The sequence below is a fragment of the Haliaeetus albicilla genome, chromosome 10 (assembly GCF_947461875.1).
Source record: "Haliaeetus albicilla chromosome 10, bHalAlb1.1, whole genome shotgun sequence".
In the NCBI taxonomy this organism is placed as follows: Eukaryota; Metazoa; Chordata; class Aves; order Accipitriformes; family Accipitridae; genus Haliaeetus; species Haliaeetus albicilla.
In genome coordinates, this window is record NC_091492.1 from 10,364,129 (window position 1) to 10,381,565 (window position 17,437).

The 17,437-nt window shown below is 37.5% G+C and overlaps 1 protein-coding gene across 1 annotated transcript in view; it reads left to right on the forward strand.

Annotated features, from left to right (window-relative positions):
* Positions 1-17,437, forward strand: part of BEAN1 (brain expressed associated with NEDD4 1) — a 63,483-nt gene that overhangs the window by 14,842 nt on the left and 31,204 nt on the right. The gene's annotated exons all lie outside the window — the stretch shown is intronic.

The following is a 17,437-nucleotide window of genomic DNA, read 5'->3' on the forward strand; positions in this document are numbered from 1 at the left end:
CAGAAGAACGTAGCTGCAATTTTGCAAAAAGACCAGAAGTTACAACAGGGAGAGCAGATTGACAGCTACTGGCAATACACTTAAGATGAAAATAAACCAAAAAATGAGTTTCAGGAGTGAGCCTCGTACACTCCATCCTCTAATGGGCATTCAGATGCATAGAGGCAAGATAGAGCTAATCCAAAGTAAAACCCTCTGAAAGATAGCAGGCTCTCAACACCAACTGTTTAGTCTACAGATCCATGCTTGTCACAACCCAGTACCCAGCTTTACAGTGGAGTTCAAGTATTCAGGTAACACAAGCACTCCATAGAATTGATCATAGTCCATTAAGTAGAGCAGGATTCAGGTCAGATCCATGGAGCATGAAAGATTATGAGTTTATAATTGAGAACTCAGAAGGGCTACAGTTGACATGCATGGGAGGACACACAAGACCTGAACTTAGGCAAGACCTCAGGTTCTTATGCTCTTAATTCCTAATCTAATCAGCAGAGATTAGAGCTAGACACGTGGTTTGGTTTTTTTCTCTGAGAAGACATATTGGGTGCAGTTGTGGAAGATTTAACGGGAACGCATCAGTTTTGATGATCTCTTGCCTGGATCGCATGAAAACCTTTCAGCAACTTAGATCGCATATAAATAGGCATTATTTTCTGCCCTTCTGTAAAGGTGTGCATAAAGTAAGTAGTGAGTAGCAACAAACTCTTCTTAATATATGTAACTACATATTTTTTTTCTAAATGCAAAGCTGTCAATTCAGTGCTAATAAGAAAAAGCTACAACAATGACAGCTGACAAAATAGAGTCAAATAGTCACAGGTTTGCTCTGAACACATTACGGTAGTCAAGAGCTCAAAACCAAAAAACAGCAGATCATTTGCAATGGTTACAGAAGCACATACAAGTCAAAAATTGCCTAGAGGAAAAATTCATTATTTTTCAATGGGAAGACTGATTTGCTGTTCACAGATGAACCTGAGAGCAGAGTGTCATCCAGCGAGGCACTAACATCTGTCACTTCGTATATACTTCACAGACACAGAAATGTTTCAGACGAGTGCCAAAGCACCTCTATCATGTTGGTTTTGCTGAATAACAGCAAGACCTGTCAGAAGATCAGCACCAACAGAAAATCTACACAGAACAATTATGCAGTTAGATCTGGTGTACCATTTCCTTCAGTCTCATACTGTCCAGAATAGCACTGCTACCTAGTAATAAAGGACAAGGCAGTGACAGAGTTAGATGGAATGCAAGATGACAGACAGCTTTCCATACACAGTTAGCATTCGCATTGGGAAGTCATGTCTGAACATGTGGCTAAATGAGCACATGTAAAAAGTACTTGTGTATTAAAAAAAAATCCCTTTGTGACTAATCTATAGGTAACATGATATAATATGTATATAGGGAGGTGTGTGTATATATGTATATATAAATATATATGTATCATCTTCATTCTTTTTCTATGTATGTATAAGATAGAGGCATTCCATTTGAATTATTAATTGTTCTTATTTCTAACTTTCTGCTTTTGCCATACTAACCTCAAAACATTTAGCCCATAAACACTTTTGTTCATTCAGTCTATTTCATCCTAATACATTTTAGAATTTCCTGGCAGGATCCAAGAACCTGTGATGCCCACTGAAGGCAACAGTCATTTACACCCTTGAGCCATATTACATATTAGTTACCATTATTCTTTCTCATCTTAAATTTGTTACATTTACTTTACAGTTAATGGCATCTCCATTCAGAAATTCAATTTTCTTTTATTTTGGCCAAGAAAAACTTCATCTACTTCAAATGAAACCCATACATAATAAAAAAAAACCAGGTACTAAGAAGGAAGTGTAGTTCCCTTATTGCATGTTTTTCTCTAAAGCACTAGTAATAGACATCTTTAAAGCTTGTCTCAATCATATAACTTATCCATTACTTACTTTGTATGTCCTTGGACAATTTATCATGCTGTTTAAGGAAACTGATTAACAATGTAAATAGATCTATCACATAAGAATGTTGTTTTCTTATTTTGATGTTTTCAGAGACATGGGGATTGTCACTTTTTTTTTTAAATTGAAAAGGATTTCATATATATATATATATATATAAAAAAACAGTAGACATTTACTTTCATATGATTATTTCAACAACCTAAAAACCTTTTGATAAGTGGCATTAAGTCACTTAAATTTGTTTTTTAGCAACAGGCAAGCGTAGCATACTATAGAGCTACAGCTATCAATCAATCACTAGTAAAAAATGTGTGGCCATCATCTCCCTGCATATGCTTAGAGGCCACATCTGCATTCCCCCACACTCACGCACACAGATTCCCGGTGAAAATTTTGACCTTCTGCTCAGTTTCTGTTTCTTCAAGGACAAAAGCTGATGTAGTATTTCTAAGTCAAAATGCTGGTAGTCAGCAGTGTCATCACTGGTCTGTGTATTTATGAATGCACATTACCAGCGTGCAATAGAGCCTATTGCTACCTGTAGTTATGATGAATTAACTGGGAAGGAGGAGGAAAAAGACAGCTGTTGTCTGGGCTTTTTTTAAACACAAACAAAAGCTATTGTCCAAATTTCTGCCACGCAATATGGTATTCCTTGACTAAAAATGCCTCAGTGGATGCTAAGGAGATGTTTTGAAATGAGTTTCCATTGGGGTAGAAGTTTATAATTCGCACCATAAATCATAATGTAAAACTAGTATATAGGTTAAAATTTTCATTTTTATCATGTTATAAATTAATAATTTCAGCATAAAAAAAATAATAAAGCCATATTCCACCTTTTGAGTTGTCTGTGAAAACAGCCCTTGTCAAAGTTATTCTTTGTTATGGAAACTGAAAGTCATATGCTGGAATTTAAATCCCTTTCTATTGCTTAAAGTAAGTTGTTGTTGGAATAGTGTTTTTATCATCAATGATTTTATGCTTACAGCCTGAAATTATGCAGAGGGCAGTGAAAAGCTTAAGCAGCACTTGGCATTAAATCTTACTAAGATTTGAGAGGATCTTCCATGGTGTACAGTTCTTCATCTAGCATTTGTATCCTGCAGCTGTAGACCAGCTCTTTTCTCCAGATCAAGCTCTGTCAGTTAAAGATCATGCCATCACAGTTGCTCACCTCCATCCACTAACTAGAAGAAATCATTCTCATAAACCAGTTGATGGAGTGCTTAAAGTGAGTGCTCCCTAATCTCCACTAAAGACAACACCAGCTAGGAAGGATAGCTTTATATTTAAATAGGGGGGTTGAATCAGCTCCTCAGATTTTGCCAGCAGCTTATTAGGAAGTTTTCTGTGAACCTCAAGAATTACGGGGAGAGTAACCCCTAGCAAAAGGAGAAAAACTATCATAGAGAAGATGGTAGTATATTTACAAGTATCTGTTTTAGTTGAAGCATACCTTGTTGAAACCTTGACCCTGAGAAAGTAGGCTCAAGACTACTTCCTGAGCCTAAAAATTCCTGAGTATAGGAGGTCCACATATTGTAGTATGTAGAGAGGGAAGTGTCCATAAATGCTGTTCGGATCACAATCCCTGCTTCTAATGGAAGGATTCAACATACAAGAATATTGCACAGTGCTCAACAGGACAACAAACGAACCCTCCGAGTACTACTCACAAGACTGTTTTCCGTGTAATTAGCAAAGCACTTTTGTGATACAATCAATTAATTACATTGTCAAGTGGCTGGTGATACTGTCACATAGTGTGTGCAGAGGTCTGTTTCTTAAATTCATTATATGGAATGTTTATCAGAGTCCAAAAAGACTTTGCAATGCTGATAACACGCTTTACTGTGTTATTTTGGTTTGCTCTTTCTATTTTAATTTTGTTCTACTTCCTTCCCCCACCTCTGTTTCTAGAAACCCAACATACCTTTTAGTAAAGCTGAAACAGCAGTAACAATACTGTTTCTATATGACAACTAGTAGTTATGCAGCACATACACCATAAAGAACACCCATATCTTTTGGAACCATGTTGAAAAATCTGTACAATAATTTTGCTTTCAAACACACATCAACATGCATCAAACTGGAAAATGAGAACCTTTTCAGGTGCTTCTGAAAAGTAGTACTGTTCACTCCCCAGTAAATACCTACAGTCAGGACTTAGGTACTTAGTTGTTTCTACTCACAGGCAAGTCTGTCATCAGCTTTTGAGACTGTGGAATTTTTGGTGGACTACAGCCATACAGGGGTTCCCAGGGAAGCTGATCACATGCAGCTTAATTTGGCAAAGCCGGAATAAAACAGTAATTCAGTCTCAGCTATCAATTAATATAATAGAACAGTCACCCAGAAGAACCAGGAACAAATATAACCACCAAAGTAAAAGGAAGAGATGTCTTTCCTGTTGCCCCAAGAAAATGAGCCCATCAATCTGAAAACTGGTCAATCATTCCTATCAACACTGGAGTTCTTAAAAATGCGTCATAGAAGCATAGCGGTTTTTTGATTTGGGCTGGACTAGATCCTGTCTGATGGTACTTAGGTTTAAACTAGCAGCTCTGGTGTGAGTATTCAGGCCTTTAAACAAACACACAACTTCAGATTATAGAATCCAAAAGCATGGAAGATTGTGCTTTGTGCAGGTTTAAAAACAAAAGGCTTTCCCATAGTATACCCATTAGAAGTTTATTTGTCCAACAGTTTTCATTTTTGTCTGAGAAACCCTTTCTTCCTTACACAGAGAAAAAAATGGCCAAGTTCCTCAAGCTGTTGTATATGCTCACTATCCATGTGCATTCACTCCAGGGGATTTTGGATTTGTCAGTAGCTAAGGGGAATGCGTGATATCTGCTTCTTAAAATACTGACAGTACATCAAACACAGAAGCAGACTAACAATAGAGGGAAAGGGAAATGACTTCCAAATCACCTCCTGCCCACTGTGTCATTAATGCCTAACCTAATATTCTGGATTCACATACTTAAGCACTGGGATGGAATAAAATGAGAACCTTTTGTTCTAGCATTTATAAAATCGGATACAATAGTGTCTATAATGGGGGCTCCCTGTACCAGTAACCACTACCATATGGTCTCAGTACTCATTTAGAGTAAGAGATTGCTTAGAGATCACTCATTTAGAATAAGAGATCAGCTATGCAGGTAAGCAGGATCTCAGAAGTGGGACCGGCAAAGGAAAAAGAGATTCTAGGAAAAGAGTTCAGAAATAAATACCTAAGAAAGGGGAAAACCAAAACTGACAGCTTTTTCTCAACTGTATTACACCAGTTTTACTATTATGTAGCTCACTGAAATCTCCTGTGGCCCACTGCTGTAAGACGAGAGTGAGGCCATGGTATTTTGAGGATATTCACCACTATTGTGGGCAGTCCAGTCACACTGGAACTCTTGACATTATTACTTGTCCAGTTATGAGCAAATGGCAGAGACATTCAGTGTTTCCTATTTGAGACAGTGAGAAAGGTTCCAGAACAGTGGTTATAAAGGAAAGACAGGCTATAATATTTTACACATCCTTTCAGACCTAGGCATGTACAGGAAAAGCCTTGCAGCTAGCCATGGTAAAGTTAATTTTCAGTGGGAAGGGAAAAGGGAAAATCTTGGGTCCTCAAAATCAACATCCACAGTATCTACTGTGAGTAAGAGCGGACTTTCCAGTGAGGCTATATTCCAGGAGAGATTTCCATCCTACGTTTAGCATATTGCTACAAGATGCCACAAACCATGGTCTAGTTCTGGCAGGAAGAGCCTCAACAAGTAGTGGATCAAACAAGAAGAATGCAGGCTAAGTTCTTTTGAGAGGAGGGAATCTTTGTTCTTTTTGTAGCACCTCACACATCATTTCCTAACCATGGCTTCTAGGCATTATGGTAATGTAAGTAAAGAATAACAGTACCAGTCGGTGTGTTGAGCCATAGCTCTGATATTCCTAAAAGCCTGTTTATGGCATCACAGTAATCAACAACAGCTTGACGAGCTATGTGTGTGCATTCATAGAGATGATTCTTGCACAACCAACAGTATATGCTTACCAACAAGTGATGTGTACATACACATACATAAACACAGCTCTGTAAAAGAGATGCCTTAACATAGAAAGAAAAAATAAAACAGGAATTTATTTCATATTGCAGGATTTTAAGTCCTCACAATTCAGTTAATTTTTACCCTCCATAGTTATCTTTGCTTTCAGAGACAAAATAGTTACTTCCTTACCTTACTCTCAGAGCTTAATTTTAGCATTTAAGAAGCAAAACACTGACATAAAAGTATTTCATTTAACGTGCAGCTACCATGAAATTCAGCCTAATGGGAAAGAACATGAACTATTTAAAGTGTATTTCAAGTATGAATATATTTGCCTATTCCTTCCTGTATCTGTCAACCAGAATCACCACATGAGAAAAATGCACTTGTATCTTTCTTCCTCTTTCTCCCCTTTCTCTTTCTGGTGCTCTCTTTTCTTGACTTGACTGACGGTGATTATTCGCTGTTCAATCCTCTTGAATCAGTAGAACCACTGCTAAGTGTTAACAAAAGCATTGTAGTGCATGTACTCAAGGGAAGCTGCCCTGAGAAGCAATGCATGGATTTGTTCCAGTTGAGAAAACAAGCTAGTATTTCCCTTGCCGTAAGAGGAAATCAAATGTATAATCTTTGCTCAAGGGTTAACCATACATTTCTCAGAAAATACACTGAGCAAAATAGTGTTGACCTGTAGCACTTAAGATGTACTTGCCTTCACCTACTCTTTTTCTAGTCCTCTAGCCAACCATTTAGCATAGAAGCTTACATGCATACAAAGATTTTAGCTATCTTTTAGTGTCTCAAATTACCTATGTGCTTTTTTTTTTTTAAGGCTGTATTATCTATATAGAGACTATCCTGAAACCATGAGAAAGTAGTATGAAAGGCTAAAATTCTGCTTCAGATTTAAACATACATTTTCATGGGAACCAAAGAACTTGCCCCACTGAAGCCAAAGATAGTCATAATCTGTGCAGTCATTGCTCCTACTTCCAAAGGTTACATGACTGGAGTCTTTTGTACCAAAGAAATAAACTGTCTTTTATATCACTTGATACTTATCTTTTTATTATTAAAATAATTAAACACTGCACAAAAACTTAAAATAACCCTGTAATGAAGACTTTACTTAAGGCTCATATTAACAGGAGCCAGGTTTATGTTTGTTCTAAAAGCTGCATCTACACAGATAATCCCACAGATTGCCTTTCTATTAAGTACCACAGGCCATTTGGATTAATAATCTCCATCACTCTCTATGCAGCTTATATAAAGTCACACAGGTAATCCTGCCTATAGAAAGTTCTCTCTAGATAGTCCTGCCTAGAGTTAACCAGGATGGTTAACATACTCTTGTCATGAGACTGTTGAGGAAAGTATGCTTGAATACTATCCAGACTTTGATTTTGGACAGTTCTCGTCAGAAAAGTACGTTTTAATGGAGGCATGGATTTAAACAACTATTATATGAACATAACAGCGCTTGAGATAATAGAGTGACAACAGTCATTGAAAATCTTAAATTTTAACCTAATGAATGCATTCTTTTGTTTCCATTCATTCCAAGTTAAGTCTATTAGATGTCCTTTTAAATTTATTCCAACTGAAGAAAAGGAATTTGTCATTTCACAATCTCCTTGCAAATTTGTATCCAGGCTTCTCCTAGTCCTTGCAAACAGTTTCAGGGAAGGTATACAGACCCTCTGAGTACAGGTTTACATACTCTGGATTGTCAGTAGAGACAGACAGGTACTTGGGAAGGTGATTTCATAGAGGTTCAACCTGCCCTGTAGATGCATCCAGTCTCTTCTTACTGCCCCAATGGGAGACCTAGAAAGCATTGATTCCTAAAATAAGCTCCAAAGTAAAGTTCTAAAAGTCAGTGAATACTTGCTCTTAATCTGTGTGATACTGTTAGGCACCACTGAAAGAGACAGGAAAACCTAGTTTCACTGATCATTGTAGGAAACACAAATGGAAGGCATGTCAGAGGCCCTGTCTAACAGGAAAGAACTCTGAACTCAAGAGACGCAGTCTGTCCTGTGTCTACCAATTTCTTCCTGAGAAGTCATTTCATCTTCCTTTAACTTCACACATACATCTAGCAAATATACATAACTATACTTGTCAGCTTTGACAATTGCTGTATTATAGGCACTTTAGCACTCTTATGAAGCAGCAGAATGATGTTCCTTATATTCAGGAATATCTTTATAATACAGGCTTCTCTATTAGGAAAAAGACTTCAACATCCCCCCCCCCCAAAAAAAAAAAGATAAAGGGAGGGGGGAAAGGCAAAAAAACCTGACTGCATCTAATTTGGAAACACCTTAGTAAATCAGTTCTTACAATCTTGCTGACTAATTCAGGCTTCTTAAGACATCAAATTGTTTGTTGTAATGATAGTTTAAACAATCTTTATCATACAATTAAATTCTGAATTCACTGCTACTTGTTACTTCTATTTCTTCTTTGCTTGCTTAGTCACAAGAAGATGCTTTGGCCTCCAGTTAGATTTCAGTTCTTTGGAGCATTCATGAAATTTATTTCTGTTTTATTAGGAGAATTTAGATTATTATGGAAATTACTGTCTACTCTTTCCCTGTTACAACAATATGCAGCCTATTGCATACAAAAATGCTGTTGCTGGACTTGTTTATAAATTTCATGTACTACCTTAGTCTGGATTATCAAACTAATTACAACAGTATCCTCTTCTCTTACAACTTTTATTTATCCTTTCTGAGGATTAATTTGAAAGACTGGTTCTTCTTTCCAGTGCTGTTATGTTTATTCAGCATATTTTTCTCTTTTATTTGCTGACATTAAGTTTTATTTAATGCATATTGTACTGCCTGCTGAGGGTCAGTATTTATTAATCTTGCCTGATGTAAAAATCCTACTCACATACTACCAAATTTTGTAAGCAGAAATGAACAATGGACATAATTGAAATAGCCCTCAAGTAACAATTAGAGCAGAACTTTTATCTGTATTATGCATCTGTAATTTGACAACTTATCTTTTCATAAGCACATAGCTAAAAAGAACAGAGAGTTTAGAAAGTAACAACTAAGCATAGAATTCTGGCATACAGTAAACATAAAAGGCAAGCCTGCATGGCTCTGGCACCCTTTGTCTCCTAGCTAGGGAAGTTAGCAATGGCTAATGTAAATCAGTAGCCTTAAGAAAGGAGTATGATCAGGTACTAGCAAGCAAAGATGCCAGTGCCAGGTCTTCCTGAAATGGGACCATCATTCTGACGATGACCCCCCCTTGCCCCAAGAACTTAGAAAATGCTCAATTCTGCTAAATACAGCTATTTTCAAGGTAGAGATAATAATAGTAAAGTATTTGATAGGATATAAAGAATGGCTAGTTCAGTTTCATAGTGAGAAATGATCAGTATTATTGTTATATTTTGAAACTTATTTAAATATTTCTTTGTATGGTTGCGTTTTATCATCAGGAAGAGAAGCTAGAGGTTTAAAAGGGGAGTTCCAGTCAAGGCAGCCTGCCAAAGGCTGCTCTGTAAACCCACAAACACAGACAAGAAACTAATCTAGTTAAAGAGTCATCTTGATATGCCTTTTTCTTCAGCTGTATTATGAAGTTTGTGAATTTCAAAAAAGGTTGTTTTAAAACATTTCAGTAGTTTTTGTTATAGCGCTTTTATAATACAAACTTTCAAAATTACAAGAAAAAGCCCATCAGCTAGGCAAATACTGTTCCCACAATGTAAATAGGTAAAACAGTGACAGTTTTTGAACATGCATCTCAGTGCTCCCTGAATTGGAAAATTTTGTATGACTAAAATCAAGAATGCATTTACAGTGCGTAAAGTATGCACATAAGCGCTTTCCTGAATTGAGGCCTAACTTCTTTGTCCACAGTCTCTTTATAAATAACTAGCAGAATCCAGCTTTTTGGCACGTAAGCTTTACAAAACATGAGTTATTGGGAAACACTATATGCAGTAGAATTGAGAATAAGATGAAAAATGAAGAGCAAATAGAAAACAGTCAGCAGGGCCAGGGGGCGTAAAGCCTTCTTGAAACCCTAAATTCAAATACGCCTTAACTCATGACTGAAGTAATTTGGTTGATTCCATCTGAGTGGCTAACAGAAAAGGCTTGTTCATGTCATTACATTGCAAGAGAAGTGTTTATAGCTGCCAGGCTTCGTTCCAGAGAGAAAAGTGGCAAATAAATGCATATTATATACAAATACATAAGAAAAAAATGTAATGGTAGACAACAAAATATTCTCCTGAACTATCTTACTAAGCATCATTGGAGACTCTCATAAAGAACAGTAATTCACAGAAGTAGTAGATGATGTTTATAAATGAATGAAACCCTGATGACGTCCTTCTCTGAGGAGAGAAGTAGAAGTAATCCCTTCAATCCTACTGTGTGGGAGAGCCAGAGAAATACAAAAACCAGCGATACGTGGAAGGAAGACTAAAGAGTTCACAGTCTAACTCAGATGATGCTTCTGGCCTAAAGCACTAATAAGTCCTTCGCCATCTTTGTAACGCTGCACTTGCTATAATAGTTACATGGGAAAAACAATTCTTTGCTGGGAATTAAGCATAATTTTATAACAACCTTTAGTGCAGTTACAGGGATAGCCTTTGTTTTCCATGGATTCAGTTGCCTGGCGCCAGAAGTGCTGGATTAATTTGAAGTTGAATTACATGCCTGTTTGCAAGTTAGATCTGCTTGGTGTTCGTAGGTGAGCCCCGCTACCACAGCATGGCTCTCCTGAGTTCTGTCGACGCAGTTGTATGTGCATCTGCTCTGGAGCAAGGCCTGGGGACCAATCCTGTGTCTGCTCAAGGAGCAAGGCCAGGGTGCCGATTCTGCTTCCAGAGTAAAATTATTGTGGGGAAGGTTTTTATTCACAATGTGCTTCACACCATAGCCATAAAAAGCTGTGGTGGCTTAACTCAGGGAATGGTGCTCGACCAGATGAGGGACAGGAATGGTTAAGGCTGGTGTTGCTCTCTGTGTGACTCCGCTCATGAAGCCGCAAGTCTGCTACTAAGAACAAAAACAGCCATTCTGGGGATTCTCCCAGGAAAGAGAAATGTCAGAACTGACACAATGTTTGCAATAATAAGCTGTGTTGGCAAAATTCTTGTAGATGTCACCAAAATGTAAATGAACTCCACCGACTCAGGGAAGCAATCTCCAGAAGAGACACAGAACTTATTTGCATTTAGCAGGGGATTACAAATATCATTGTTCTCTTGCCTCCTCTCAGACTGAAACTGTTGGCTCAGTGTCAGCAGTGCAGAGATACATTTCTCTTTCTTGAAACTAGTTTAATACCAAGAGAATAAAGTGTGTATCCCTGTACTTGTCAGCTAGCTCTTTTTCACACATACTTCACTGCAGGAATCCTCAATACTAGCAATATAGTATATGATATAGTACAGCAGAAACATGTAGAAGTACATAACTGGTACAGAAACAAAGAGGTCAGTATTCATCACTTCAATAAGATAGAGTGAGGCGAGTCCACAAGCTTTTGTTGGGCTCCAAACATTTTCTTGCCTCAAGTACTACACTGGAGATAGTAGTCAGCATGGGCTTCACAAAGTACTACAGAAACCCCATTCTGGAAATACTCCGTGGAACATGAGTTAGCAAGAAGGACAGAAAGTTTACCTGATGATAAAAATGCATGAACAAGACAGGTATAATGCAACGTCTTAATTTTTGTTGTCTGGAGAAAGGAAACATCATCAGGACAAAACCAAAATACACAAAGATAGTACAGGAATGTTACTCACATTTCACACTTTTTAAGGAATATAAAGCAAAGTATGAAAAATCTAACAGACGTAAGTGCCATACTTTCACCATAAAGAATAAATAGCGCAGTAATCCCCACTGCAGAAGAGATGAAAGCATCAAGGAAAAAAAAAAACCAAAACACGTTTCCATAGCAAGTCTCTTTTTTCCTATTTTCTATCTTCACATAACCATGTAATATTCATTAGAAGTAATTGCTCAGCTTAAGGAAACAGTGTGCTGGTAATTCATCCCTCTTCCACAGGTCATAGAAAGTGCAGGAAAAATATGCAGAATTAGAACATGACTTAACACAGAGCATCAGACATAGATCATGTGCCACAGAAAGTGTCAGTTGGGTTTAATTTAAATTACAAGTCAATTCAAGGAAGAGCAGAGTTAAGGTATTGCCCTTTTGGTTGTTGACTTACGAAACACATTCAGTTAAAGCACCGCTCCACTCAAATGCATCGGTGTGTCAATTCACAGCCTCAGTGCAACCATCTGTCCTCAGAAGACTAAGGCAATTTGAATGCTGCCAGCCCTTTCAGTAGGTACACAATAGTGTTCTTCTGACAAAATTGGATCATACTTGTACTAATAGAGGTCAGCATGGGATTTCATGACTGAACAAGCCAAAAAAAGGGGTCACAGTCTTGATGTGCTAAAATTGTGCACACTTAGTTTATTGTTTGGTGCTTGAGAAATTGACTTGTCTCATGAAAGATGCTGACATCTTAATGATGTGGTGTTGGGGAACATGCTACTCTAGCACTAATACCACGCTTTCCCTTTGAAAAGGGAGCAAGCATTTAGACTTTGGATGCCAAGTTCCTGATACATTATCTTTTCTACTGGGACAGAAAAAACTATGTTGGATATATAGGTGGTAGATTTCCAGTCACATAGCTGTCCACTGCAAAGTCCAGCAAGCACCACATCATCCTCACTGTGCAGGACACTATTTTATCCTAACAGGGAGCTAACACAATGCAAAATAAGTCCACAGATTTTTCTTCTGTAACCCACCAAAAGCCATGCGACCTGTTATATAGGGAACCACAATGCCCTGCCACACGTTACTTAGAAAAATGGGGTACCTGCAGCATCAGAGTTATACAGGGATAGTTCTGCTCTCAATCCACTCCCTTTAGCATGTGTTTCATCCAAGTCAGAAGGTAAGAGATTGGTGAGAAGCCTGCCTCCTCTGTCTCTTCCGCAGTTATGAAGGACAGGCAAACTGGCATTCACCAAATGGAAATAAAACATGCCTTAAAGTCAGCATCTCTCCTACCACTTTATGGAAACATGAAAACCTTGCTTCAGTCTGCTAAGTTGCAGTGAAAAAAGCCTAATTTTATCAGTGGAAATTGCCAACAAGAATGAGAAGAGTTCTTTATTAAAGAGTGATAAGTGAAAGCTAAGGTTAAGGCTGACATTAGGCAAACTGATTTCATACTAATCTTGATTTGCGATCATAGCACAGCAACTGTTTGTGATAATATATGTATATACACATTTGTAGGAGGCAGACATGAGTTTTCTGTGTTTGATGTATTCATATTAAATTATCTTGAATAAGAACACAAAGGACAGTGTTTATAGAGTAAATAAGACTAGCGAAATATCCCATTAATTCAAAGACATCCATCACAAATGTCACCACATCCCTACCATAGAAAGGGGTTCCATACAAATGTTATGTACGTACTGATGGGGCCCAGAGCTGCAACCCGTTCCTCTCTCTCCAGGCCTCTGAGCCCCAAATTGCACACTGCAGCCAGGAGTGCTTTTTGTGGTAAGGCATCTAATCCTTTTAACCCAGTCTTTGACCTAACTGAACAGGCTAGTGACTGAACTTCCTGCATCTTTTTCCCGTCCACCCTACAAAAGCTGTTCTGTGCAAGCAGCAGAGACAAGGTGCTAGAGCAGAAGGAAAAGGTGTTACTGTTTTCATTGGGTCTTCAGTGTTAACTACTAGGACAAACAGGAATGTGTTTTTATTTGGACAAAGCTTAATGGAACAACTGGTACAAATGGTCTTTGAAAAGAAAGATCCCATTCTCGCACATGAGGGTTTTCTCACCATCTCGTCTATGACTTCTTCCTCCTTCCACTGAGGAAGGTATTGTCACCCTAAAGAAGCCACATCTAAAGCAAATGTGGCAGATCAACTACATGTTACTCCAAGGTTCAAGCACCCTTCTTCCACATTTACTCTTGTGATTCAATACCAATAATGAAAATGAAGTACACTGCCTTTACAGGAACATACTAATTAGAAATAAAAATTGTTACTTCAAGACAAGGTAGAACCTTGGAGTTAGATTTCTCTGCTTAAAATTGCTTTTAGAGTTTACAAAAAAAAAATTACTAAGATCAAAACCAATTTGCCAAAATTCCAGTGGAGAAGAATAAAAGCTTCATTGAAAAAATAGAACCATAACAAACCCCAGTGTATTTCAAATCTAATTCAGTAAGCTTGCAAATACTGATTGCAGTTACGTTCCTAACTTACAGATGCTTGCATGGATGAATAATTAATCTGATCTCATACCATGATCATTATGCATGTACATTAAACCTGCACATGTAAACTGGTATAATGCAGTTTTGAAAAAGACAGCGTTCCCCCAGCACATCTTACTGACATCCTGCTCATTTGGAATCCTACCTTGGTGACGTGTCTGCTTCTTTGTAATTTCATGTTTGGGAATAATTGAGAGATGAACAAATAACTGAGCCAGTGCACAAGATAATTTGACTGGACACTGTATTGATTCCTCCTATAATGATTCAGGAACTAGTAGAGATGAAGACTTTTTCGGATAGAGTAGTAGTGCAAAAGAAACTACAGCATACAGTGATATCTACCTCAGAGAGTAAAAAAAAGAAATCTTGTGCTAAATTAATCAGAGGAGATAAGACCATAATTCATAGTCAGTAATCATCCTGACAAATATTGTAAATTAATGCATTATGCATTGTTCATTACTTTTTATCTCAATCACAGTAATTTTCTGAGGTTGATATGTATATGTTTGTCTTTGCAGAGTTTTTGGATAATGAAACACTGGTAAAGGGCAACATGAGGAATAAACATATGCATTATTAGGGTATCTCTAATCTTTCTTCACAGACAGGGTTTATCTCCAAGTAATATAGAAGATGAACAGAAGCAGTGACTTTCCTTTCAGAACCAAAAAGCTCACTGAACAGTCTTAGCACTTCCTGAATCAACAGGGTTGCCCACACCTTCACAAGCATTCAGTGCTTGCAATCTCAGGTATATTGTTAGCAATGAGGCCATCTGTTTTTATCATCAATGCTGTCTTCCTTGGCCCAACCTTAAAATCTGGTATTTTAGGAAACTATGCAGCAGCTGCTAGTTAGAAAAATCTGTGATCTCATCCCCAGAAGGACTTAACAAGATAGTACGAACAAGTGACACAGTAAATATTAATTATTTTAATAATCCAAACTGCATGATATTTCTTGTATCATATGCTGTCAGCACAAGAGAGATGAGAAGATCTAAAGGGAAAGTCCCTGCACTATATGATATTCAGTACAGCTTTTAGAAGAAATTGTAGCAGGACAACATGCACAGGCTGAACATTATAAAGTTGTAGGTGTAGCTCCATAAAGCATAGTGGTTATCCTTGTTAACATTTCTAGCACATTTCTCCAATTAATACCAATGCAAAAGCTATCTAGATGGTGGCAGGGGTTCAAACAAGATTTTATTTTTGCATAGTGTTCATACCTTCCTTGGTAAAGAATTGCAGTCTGTCCCTTTATCTCCAGTACCAAAAAAAAAAACAAACCCAAAACAAAACAAAAACAAAAAAAACCCCAAACAACAAAAAATACAAACCAAAACCACACACAAACAAAAAAAACAACCCACACAAACCAGCAAACCAAAAAAACCACACCTAACATCAACCCACATTCCCTTACCAATTTACAATGGAAGGCAGGAGCTCTCCCTTCTCCAAGTCATTAACAACATATCACTGTAGTACGGTTTCAAGACACCCCTCACCACTCAGTTAAGACCCTTCAAAAGATATCTTGTGATGCACAAGACAAGAATGAGGAGTTAAAGGAACTATTTGATACATGCAGAGATTTCAAACCTTTCCCATTTAATGTTTTGCCCTCAAGCTTCAGGACAGTGGGCACTTCAGATTAAAAACAAACAAACAAACAAACAAAACATATATATATAAAAAAAAACAATCAAAAAAGTATCCACTTTCCATTGCCATTCTAACTGGGCATTTTGCCAGTACAATTATACAATTTAGGATATGCTGTGAAGTCCATGGTTTTATAAATTCTGAGAAATAGCTGTTCACCTGCTACTCCAAGGTGAGGTAATATTTCAAAATTAGGGTAATTCTGAGTTTACATCTTGTCTCTACAGCAGATCAAAAACTTACTGTTAGCTTGTTAAAAATTAATATGAGGCTTATCTCGGGTTTTTACATATTTCACTATCCAGTTAGAACAACCATCAGGAGGTCATACTTAACATCATGGCACAAGAGCTTTAAAGAGAAAACAGCCACCTTTTCTAAGCTTATTTTTGTTCAATTTCAGCAAATTAATCAGTTATGGCATTGCTCTTGCTTTAAGCAATTTAAATTCAAGGCTTCCATATTGTCTTAGCATGCAGTTGGTTCAGTCATTTAGCTAACAGTCACGCAGACTGGTGATCTTTGGTGGAAGTCTCAGATTTCAGCCGTGTGTCTCACCAGACTTTGGACAGGTGACCTGTGGAGATCACTGGGGTAAAATACGAATTCCAGCCCTGGGGTTCAATCATGGTGGTTATTACTTGGTCGCCTCCAAGAGTCATAGGACCTTTTCACAGGAAAGGACCAAGTTTTCACTGCTGTTCAAAGCCCTGTGACTCTACTGCTGTTGGAAGGGATTTTCCCCAAGTCTTTAATTGCAAGGTCATTATGAAGATAGTGTCCAGCACAGACAACACATATCCCATTGTATTTTGCTAGGATTTGATATTCCTCTAGTAATCCTGGAGCACCATTTTATTACTTTCAGTGCTACATCACTTCCATGAATAAGCCTTTTTCATTTCTCTCCACCTCACCAAGCATTCACTTTTCTCCACCTCACACACTGTATTTCTACTGTGTCATATGAAATAGGAGCTATTTTCATGCTATCAGTTTCTTAACAAAAAAATTCATTTTCAACTAATGCAAAGAATATAAAATTTCAACTTGCTTTTAATCTTCTAATGTCTTTTAATCTGACTGTTCACACATAAGAAACTGAAGTTGTTCATATATTCACACCAGAATTGAAGTAGCAGTGTATCCAGCTACCCCATGCAAATAGGAGTACACATAAGAGCAGGTGCATACAATTTACATATCTAAGTTTAGCAGGCTCTTTGAGATGGTGATAAATTCTTCTAATGTGAACTCTTTACATCACCCACATATTGAAGGACATTCTGAGTTCTCCTGTATTGCAAGACTATAATGTAATATATACCTTTTTGGTAGGGAAGAAGTATGTTTAGTTAATTTGAATAGAAGCACCTTAACTGGCCACACCATGTGAATCCTCTTGGCCT